Here is a 9,264-nt window from a genome sequence, read left to right on the forward strand (position 1 = left end):
TGGACATTTTGTTTTGTTCCACGTAACGCTTTGACACAAGACCAAAATTTCTTAGGATTTTCTGCCAAGTCAGTACATAGAATTTTACTTTCGAATTCATTGAACGCCTCTCGCATAGCCCTGCTGACACTACATTTCGCTTCGCGTAGTTTTTGTTTTTCTGCAAGGCTTTGGCTATGATTATGTTTGCTGTGAAGTTGCCTTTGCTTCCGTAGCAATTTTCTAACTCGGTTGTTGTACCACGGTGGCTCTTTTCCATCTCTTACGATCTTGCTTGGCACATACTCATCTAACGCATATTGTACGATGGTTTTGAACTTTGTCCACTGATCCTCAACATTATCTGTACTTGAGACAAAACTTTTGTGTTGAGCCGTCAGGTACTCTGTAATCTGCTTTTTTAATATTTCTATTTACGGCTGAAATCATCGATGCCGTAACCGCTTTATGATCGCTGATTCCCTGTTCTGCGTTAACTGTTTCAAATAGTTCGGGTCTGTTTGTCACCATAAGGTCTAATATGTTATCGCCAAGAGTCGGTTCTCTGTTTAACTGCTAAAGGTAGTTTTCAGATAAAGCACTTAAAAAAATTTCACTTGATTCTTTGTCCCTGCCACCCGTTATGAACGTTTGAGTCTCCCAGTCTATATCCGGCAAATTAAAATCTCCACCCAGAACTGTAACATGGTGGGGAAATCTACTCGAAATATTTTCTAAATTATCCTTCAGGTGCTCAGCCACAACAGCTGCTGAGCCAGAGGGCCTATAGAGACATCCAATTACCATGTCTGAGCCTGCTTTAACCGTGACCTTCACCCAAATTATTTCACATTTCGGATCTCCGTCAATTTCCTTCGATACTATTGCACTTCTTATCGCTATAAACATGCCTCCCCCTTCACTGTCCAGCCTGTCTCTGCAGTATACATTCCAATCTGAGTTTAGGATTTCATTACTGTTTACGTCTGGTTTCAGCCAACTTTCTGTCCCTAATACTATATGGGCGTTGTGACCGTTTATTAATGAGAGCAGTTCTGGGACCTTTCTATAGACGCTCCTGCAGTTTACTATTAGCACATTAATATTGTTATTTCCTGTTGCATTTTGCCTACTCCTACCTTGCCGCGTCTCAGGAGGCATCTTGTCGGGCCTAGGGAGGGAATTCTCTAACCTAAAAAACCCCCATGTGCACTCCACACGTACTCCGCTACCCTTGTAGCCGCTTCCGGCGTGTAGTGCACGCCTGACCTATTCAGGGGGACCCTACATTTCTCCACCCGATAGCGGAGGTCGAGAAATTTGCACCCCAGATCTCCGCAGAATCGTCTGAGCCTCTGGTTTAAGCCTTCCACTCGGCTCCAAACCAGAGGACCGCGATCGGTTCTGGGAACGATACTACAAATAGTTAGCTCTGATTCCACCCCGCGAGCGAGGCTTTCCGCCATCACCAATTCCGCCAACCGCCTGTACGAACTGAGGATGACCTCTGAACTCAGACGGCAGGAGTCATTGGTGCCGACATGAGCAACAATTTGCAGTCGGGTGCACCCAGTGCTCTCTATCGCCGCCGGCAGGGCCTCCTCCACATCTCGGATGAGACCCCCCGGCAAGCAGACAGAGTGAACACTGGCCTTCTTCCCCGACCTTTCCGCTATTTTCCTAAGGGGCTCCATCACCCGCCTAACGTTGGAGCTCCCTATAACTAATATAACTAATAAACCCCTCCCCCCGTGTGCCTGCTCGGACCTTACTGAAAGAGCAGCCACATGTCCACTCACAGGCAGAGCGGGCGATGCCACACGGCCAGCCTCCACATTGACCCTCCGCCTCGTGCGCCGCGAACGCCGCTGAACCCGCCACTCCCCTTGAGGAGAGGGTAGCTAGGTAACTGTGCAGTATGTTCATTCGACCATACACACCAAAATATACCAGACAGCGTCCTATACGCCGGCCGGGGTGGCCAAGCGGTTAAAGGCGCTACAGTCTGGAACTGCGCGACCGCTGCGGTCGCAGGTTCGAATCCTGCCTCCGGCATGGATGCGTGTGATGTCCTTAGGTTAGTTAGGTTTAAGTAGTTCTAAGTTCTAGGGGACTGATGACCTTAGAAGTTAAGTCCCATAGTGCTCAGAGCCATTTGAACCAACCAGCGTCCTATACCAACGCAATTACATTATCTACATATGTCCAATGCGTCGATCATAGTGGGAATCTATGATTACGACTGGCTATCTTTCTCTGCCCCCCCGATGAACCATGGACCTTGCTGTTGGTGGGGAGGCTTGCGTGCCTCAGCGATACAGATAGCCGTACCGTAGGTGCAACCACAACGGAGGGGTATCTGTTGAGAGGCCAGACAAACGTGTGGTTCCTGAAGAGGGGCAGCAGCCTTTTCAGTAGTTGCAAGGGCAACAGTCTGGATGATTGACTGATCTGGCCTTGTAACAATAACCAAAACGGCCTTGCTGTGCTGGTACTGCGAACGGCTGAAAGCAAGGGGAAACTACAGCCGTAATTTTTCCCCAAGGGCATGCAGCTTTACTGTATGATTAAATGATGATGGCGTCCTCTTGGGTAAAACATTCCGGAGGTAAAATAGTCCCCCATTCGGATCTCCGGGCGGGGACTACTCAAGAGGATGTCGTTATCAGGAGAAAGAAAACTGGCGATCTACGGATCGGAGCGTGGAATGTCAGATCCCTTAATCGGGCAGGTAGGTTAGAAAATTTAAAAAGGGAAATGGAGAGGTTGACGTTAGATATAGTGGGAATTAGTGAAGTTCGGTGGCAGGAGGAACAAGACTTCTGGTCAGGGGACTACAGGGTTATAAACACCAAATCAAATAGGGGCAATGCAGGAGTGGGTTTAATAATGAATAGGAAAATATGAATGCGGGTAAGCTACTACAAACAGCATAGTGAACGCATTATTGTGGCCAAGATAGATACGAAGCCCACACCTACTACAGTAGTACAAGTTTATATGCCAACTAGCTCCGCAGATGATGAAGAAATTGAAGACATGTATGATGAAATAAAAGAAATTATTCAGATAGTGAAGGGAGACAAAAATTTAATAGTCATGGGTGACTGGAATTCGAGTGTAGGAAAAGGGAGAGAAGGAAACGTAGTAGGTGAATATGGACTGGGGCTAAGAAATGAAAGAGGAAGCCATCTGGTAGAATTTTGCACAGAGCACAACATAATCATAGCTAACACTTGGTTTAAGAATCATGAAAGATGGTTGTATACATGGAAGAACCCTGGAGATACTAAAAGGTATCAGATAGATTATATAATGGTAAGACAGAGATTTAGGAACCAGGTTTTAAATTGTAAGACATTTCCAGGGGCAGATGTGGACTCTGACCACAATCTATTGGTTATGACCTGTAGATTAAAACTGAAGAAACTGCAAAAATGTGGGAATTTAAGGAGATGGGACCTAGATAAACTGAAAGAACCAGAGGTTGTACAGAGCTTCAAGGAGAGCATAAGGGAACAATTGACAGGAATAGGGGAAAGAAATACAGTAGAAGAAGAATGGGTAGCTTTGAGGGATGTAGTAGTGAAGACAGCAGAGGATCTAGTAGGTAAAAAGACGAGGGCTAGTAGAAATCCTTGGGTAACAGAAGAAATATTGAATTTAATTGATGAAAGAAGGAAATATAAAAATGCAGTAAATGAAGCAGGCAAAAAGGAATACAAACGTCTCAAAAATGAGATCGACAGGAAGTGCAAAATGGCTAAGCAGAGATGGCTAGAGTACAAATGTAAGGATGTAGAGGCTTATCTCACTAGGGGTAAGATAGATACTGCCTACAGGAAAATTAAAGAGACCTTTGGAGATAAGAGAACCACTTGTATGAACATGGAGAGCTCAGATGGAAACCCAGTTCTAAGCAAAGAAGGGAAAGCAGACAGGTGGAAGGAGTATATAGAGGGTCTATACAAGGACGATGTACTTGAGGACAATATTATGGAAATGGAAGAGGATGTAGATGAAGATGAAATGGGAGATATGATACTGCGTGAAGAGTTTGACAGAGCACTGAAAGACCTGAGTCGAAACAAGGCCCCCGGAGTAGACAACATTCCATTGGAACTACTGACGGCCTTGGGAGAGCCAGTCCTGACAAAACTCTACCATCTGGTGAGCAAGATGTATGAAACAGGCGAAATACCCTCAGACTTCAAGAAGAATATAATAATTCCAATCCCAAAGAAAGCAGGTGTTGATAGATGTGAAAATTACCGAACAATCAGTTTCATAAGCCACAGCTGCAAAATACTACCACGAATTCTTTACAGACGAACGGAAATACTAGTAGAAGCCGACCTCGGGGAAGATCAGTTTGGATTCCCTAGAAATACTGGAACACGTGAGGCGATACTGACCTTACGACTTATCTTAGAAGAAAGATTAAGGAAAGGCAAACCTACGTTTCTAGCATTTGTAGACTTAGAGAAAGCTTTTGACAATGTTGACTGGAATACTCTCTCTCAAATTCTAAAGGTGGCAGGGGTAAAATACAGGGAGCGAAAGGCTATTTACAATTTGTACAGAAACCAGATGGCAGTTATAAGAGTCGAGGGACATGAAAGGGAAGCAGTGGTTGGGAAGGAGTAAGACAGGGTTGTAGCCTCTCCCCGATGTTGTTGAATCTGTATATTGAGCAAGCAGTAAAGGAAACAAAAGAAAAATTCGGAGTAGGTATTAAAATCCATGGAGAAGAAATAAAAATTTGAGGTTCGCCGATGACATTGTAATTCTGTCAGAGACAGCAAAGGACTTAGAAGAGCAGTTGAACGGAAAGGACAGTGTCTTGAAAGGAGGATATAAGATGAACATCAACAAAAGCAAAACGAGGATAATGGAATGTAGTCGAATTAAGTCGGGTGATGCTGAGGGAATTAGATTAGGAAATGAGACACTTAAAGTAGTAAAGGAGTTTTGCTATTTGGGGAGCAAAATAAATGATGATGGTCGAAGTAGAGAGGATATCAAATGTAGACTGGCAATGGCAAGGAAAGTGTTTCTGAAGAAGAGAAATTTGTTAACATCCAGTATAGATTTAAGTGTCAGGAAGTCGTTTCTGAAAGTATTTGTATGGAGTGTAGCCATGTATGGAAGTGAAACATGGACGATAAATAGTTTGGACAAGAAGAGAATAGAAGCTTTCGAAATGTGGTGCTACAGAAGAATGCTGAAGATTAGGTGGGTAGATCACATAACTAATGAGGAAGTATTGAATAGGATTGGGGAGAAGAGAAGTTTGTGGCACAACTTGACCAGAAGAAGGGATCGGTTGGTAGGACATGTTCTGAGGCATCAAGGGATCACCAATTTAGTATTGGAGGGCAGCGTGGAGGGTAAAAATCGTAGTGGGAGACCAAGAGATGAATACACTAAGCAGATTCAGAAGGATGTAGGTTGCAGTAGGTACTGGGAGATGAAGCAGCTTGCACAGGATAGAGTAGCATGGAGAGCTGCGTCAAACCAGTCTCAGGACTGAAGACCACAACAACAACAACAACACATCTTTCTCTGTGCAGATGGGTATCACAGAGTTTTCATGCAAGTGGGAGATTGACAGATTCCTCCCATATTGTCCTTGACGAATCCTCCCTGTAACACCAATCTTACCCACGACGCCCATCCAAAAGCACATGGTCTCTCCAGGTGCGTGCGTGTCGAGGAGGGTAGCGCCTCTTATCGGCATATAGTAGACATGAAAGTGTTGTGATGATATAACAGACGATTAAGAAGAAACATGTGGTTTATACATGATGGAGCTCCACATGGATGGAGTTTGTAAGATTTAAATTTGGGTGAATAGGCAAGACAATACATGGACACCTTTGTCCACTTGCTTCCGGATGTTCCTGAAAAGTTCCGGAGTGTGTGCAAGACCACGTACTTCTGGACACCACCTTTCATTACATGCCACCTAGGTTGTCCTGGGACACTAGATGCTGAAGAAAACGAGGTACAGCATTAAACTTTTGACTGATACTGATACGCTTCTTTTCTTTGAGCACGTGATCTGTGGAGGACTTTGACAGTGTGGCTATAGACATGCCAGGCAAATAATCCACATATGGGTGCGGGGTTCAATGCATCTCTTGATTCAAGTTATAGTCTGTATTTGGATGTGAAGAACTTATACAGACACACCTTGATGTGGCTACTGCCGTTTGGTGGATATGAGTGGGTGCCCAAAAACGAATGAAAACGATTATGTGTAAAAATATTGGGTGTGCTGTCTGATTCTGATGTAGGGTATGTGGTGGAGGCAGATCTCATATACCCTGTTAGTGTGCATGAAATGACAAGTAGCTTGCCGTTATGTCCAGACCAATAAGTTCTGCGAGGGAGCCCTATTCCTAAACAGTTGGACACAAGCAGAGGTATGTAATTCATTATCATAATCTCCAGCAGTGTCTCAGCTTAGGGATGGAGTTGGGTAGAATCACTGTGCTATCTCCCCCTGGCTGATTCAATACCAAAAAGAGGGTGGGCACGACTAGTGATTTCGAAAAAGGTTTTTATAGATTGATGAATAATTCAATTTTATGTACAACCATGCAGAACATAAGTAATGAGTGCGATATTTTGATTAGGACCAAATGGGATTGGTCGTGGGGCATAAGAAAGTGCATCACAAGGTCAAATTTGAAGCAGGTTACTATTTTCAATGAGAACTTTGTTGCTGCGGAGATGTCGAAGGTTTCAGTAGTGTTTACAAAACCAATCTATTTGGGTATGTGTATATTGGACACCTCCAAACTCCACATACACTGCTTTGACTATGAGTTTGCTAAAACTCATTTCGTGGAACCAAAGTTGCTTTATATGGATTCAGATAGCTTCATTATTTGGTGAAGAATTGTAATCCATGTGATGTATTTAGGTGTCACAGTAACGAATTCAACACATCGGGATATGGAGCCGAAAATCCTTATGGTATTGTTCCTCAGAACAATAAGGCTATTGGCTTAATGAAAGGTGAGATAGATGAATTGCCTACCGTGGATTTTATGGGTCTAAGATCCAAAATGTATGCATATTGTATAATAGATGGGGCCTCCCAGAGGCGGGCTAAGGGTGTGTGAGCTGCAGCATCACATGTTCTTACGGTCGAGGACTACTTGCAGTGCCTGTACGGTAGTGTTTGTGCTGCTCCGGCACAACCTCCGCATATAATACAGCAAACTAATAATCGATTGTGAGGCCACAAGGTGTACCTGTGTTGCAGTCTAAAGTCGGATCCTCGCCTCATAACGGTAAAAGAACCATTTGTGATGACAGGATTGAAACCCTCGTGTACTCACACTATTTACTTGTAGCACAACAGGAGGTGGGAGAGACTGATGGTATGAATAAGAGAGAGAGTGAGTGAGTGGCTGAGTGAGAGCTTGTGCTAAACTGTATGGCTCATTCATCATAGTGTAAATATTGTATGTGTGATGTGTAGATGGCCAAGCGGTTCTAGGCACTTCAGTTTGGAACCGTGCGACCGCTAAGGTCGCAGGTTCGAATCCTGCCTCGGGCATGGATGTGTGTGATGTCCTTAGGTTAGTTAGGTTTAACTAGTTCTAAGTTCTAGGGGACTAATGACCTCAGCAGTTGAGTCCCATAGTGCTCAGAACCATTTGAACCTTAGGTTAGTTAGGTTTAATTAGTTCTAAGTTCTAGGGGACTGATGACCTCAGATGTTCAGTCCCATAGTGCTCAGAGCCATTTGAACAATTTTTTTATGTATAATGTGCCTGCATGTGTGAGTGTTTATGTGTCTGTATATATGCTTGTGAGTGTGTTTGAGTGTGGAAGTCAGGGTAAATATGTATGACTGTTGTAAATAAATTCTGTTTATTTTTTCTGAATAAGTAGTGTAATATCTATGCATGAATATATAAGTAGCACATTCTGCAAAAAATTATAAAAACTGTGAAAATAAGTTAAAATGTTCGATATATATAAAAAAGATTAAAAATTGAACTAATATCATCGAAAAGTTAAGAAATGATAAATGGAGGAAAAAATAGTATACCATATTTCTCGATTTTGCACTTCACGTGTGTGTATGATTGTGTGAGTGCATGTGTAAATAGATTAGTTTTTAAGTTTCACCTACCACTAGCTGTCCAAGTCATACTACTTTTTAAGTGTGAGTCCCACCCAGTTCCTTTTAGTGCTGCTGTTTGGGATGAACATTTTAGGGTCATCCGCTTTATTTATTATTAAATTATTTCAGTTGCTTGAGGTAGAAAATGTTTAGAGGCACACAGTTCAATGTATTAATTAAGTTTTCTGTTTGGGTGGAGTTTCATTAGTAACAGTATTAGTGTAACAGAAACTATACCTCTGTGATAGCTGTAATCAGTACTCCAATGTGATGCAAAAATTTTTTTAAGCCAATACTTGTAAAACCAAGAACCGTGAATAAAAAAATTTCAAACAGTAACAAGAACTGTGAATTTAAATCAGTATTACTTCATGTATTGTAAAAACAACAGGATTTGTGGATGTAAAGCTGTGTCACCACTGTGAATATTTATCTCTGAATAAAAAGTTGTTACTCATTACCATACGTCTTTGTTGTTATTTCAGAAATCCCTACCTTTACAAATGTATGTAATGGCTCTGCAAGATGCACAAGATATTAGTTTGAAACATGAGGGAGGTGACGTTTAAGATGGAGGAAAACGAAATATATGTATGCCTGCATGGAATTTTACCTAACATGCTGCATGTATAGATTTTTGGGGCTGGCGGCACGTGGTAGTGTCCACTTCCAAAGACTTAAAGCAAACAAATGGTTCAAATGGCACTGAGCTCTATGGGACTTAACATCTGAGGTCATTAGTCCCCTAGAACTTAGAACTACTTAAACCTAACTAACCTAAGGACATCACACACATCCATGCCCGAGGCAGGATTCGAACCTGCGACCGTAGCGGTCGCGCGGTTCCAGACTGAAGCGCCTAGAACCGCTCGGCCACACCGGCCGGCTTATAGCAAACATGGGTGAAATTATATCTCCTGTGCTTGAACAAAGCCGCAGACATAGGATCTGGGCAAAGCTACATACACTGCTGGCCACCGTAAATGCAACACCCTGAAGGAAGCATCCGAATCAAGTGAAATTTACACCGTGGGTTTGCAGCGACGATATTTGCAACTGATTAGAATTTCAGCGCAGACGCACATCACGCGCGCCTGTGGCGCCACCTCATAGCACCATTTAAGGTTTGGCGATTTCGA

The 9,264-nt window shown here is 43.0% G+C and overlaps 1 non-coding gene across 1 annotated transcript; it reads left to right on the plus strand.

Annotated features, from left to right (window-relative positions):
- Nucleotides 1-1,950: 1,950 nt before the first annotated feature.
- Trnas-gga (transfer RNA serine (anticodon GGA)) lies at nt 1,951-2,034 on the plus strand. Its single transcript is given in 2 exon segments — nt 1,951-1,990; nt 2,000-2,034. It is a non-coding gene; the product is annotated as a tRNA-Ser (tRNA).
- Nucleotides 2,035-9,264: the final 7,230 nt, after the last annotated feature.

This window comes from Schistocerca serialis, chromosome 1, assembly GCF_023864345.2.
Source record: "Schistocerca serialis cubense isolate TAMUIC-IGC-003099 chromosome 1, iqSchSeri2.2, whole genome shotgun sequence".
Taxonomy (NCBI): Eukaryota; Metazoa; Arthropoda; class Insecta; order Orthoptera; family Acrididae; genus Schistocerca; species Schistocerca serialis.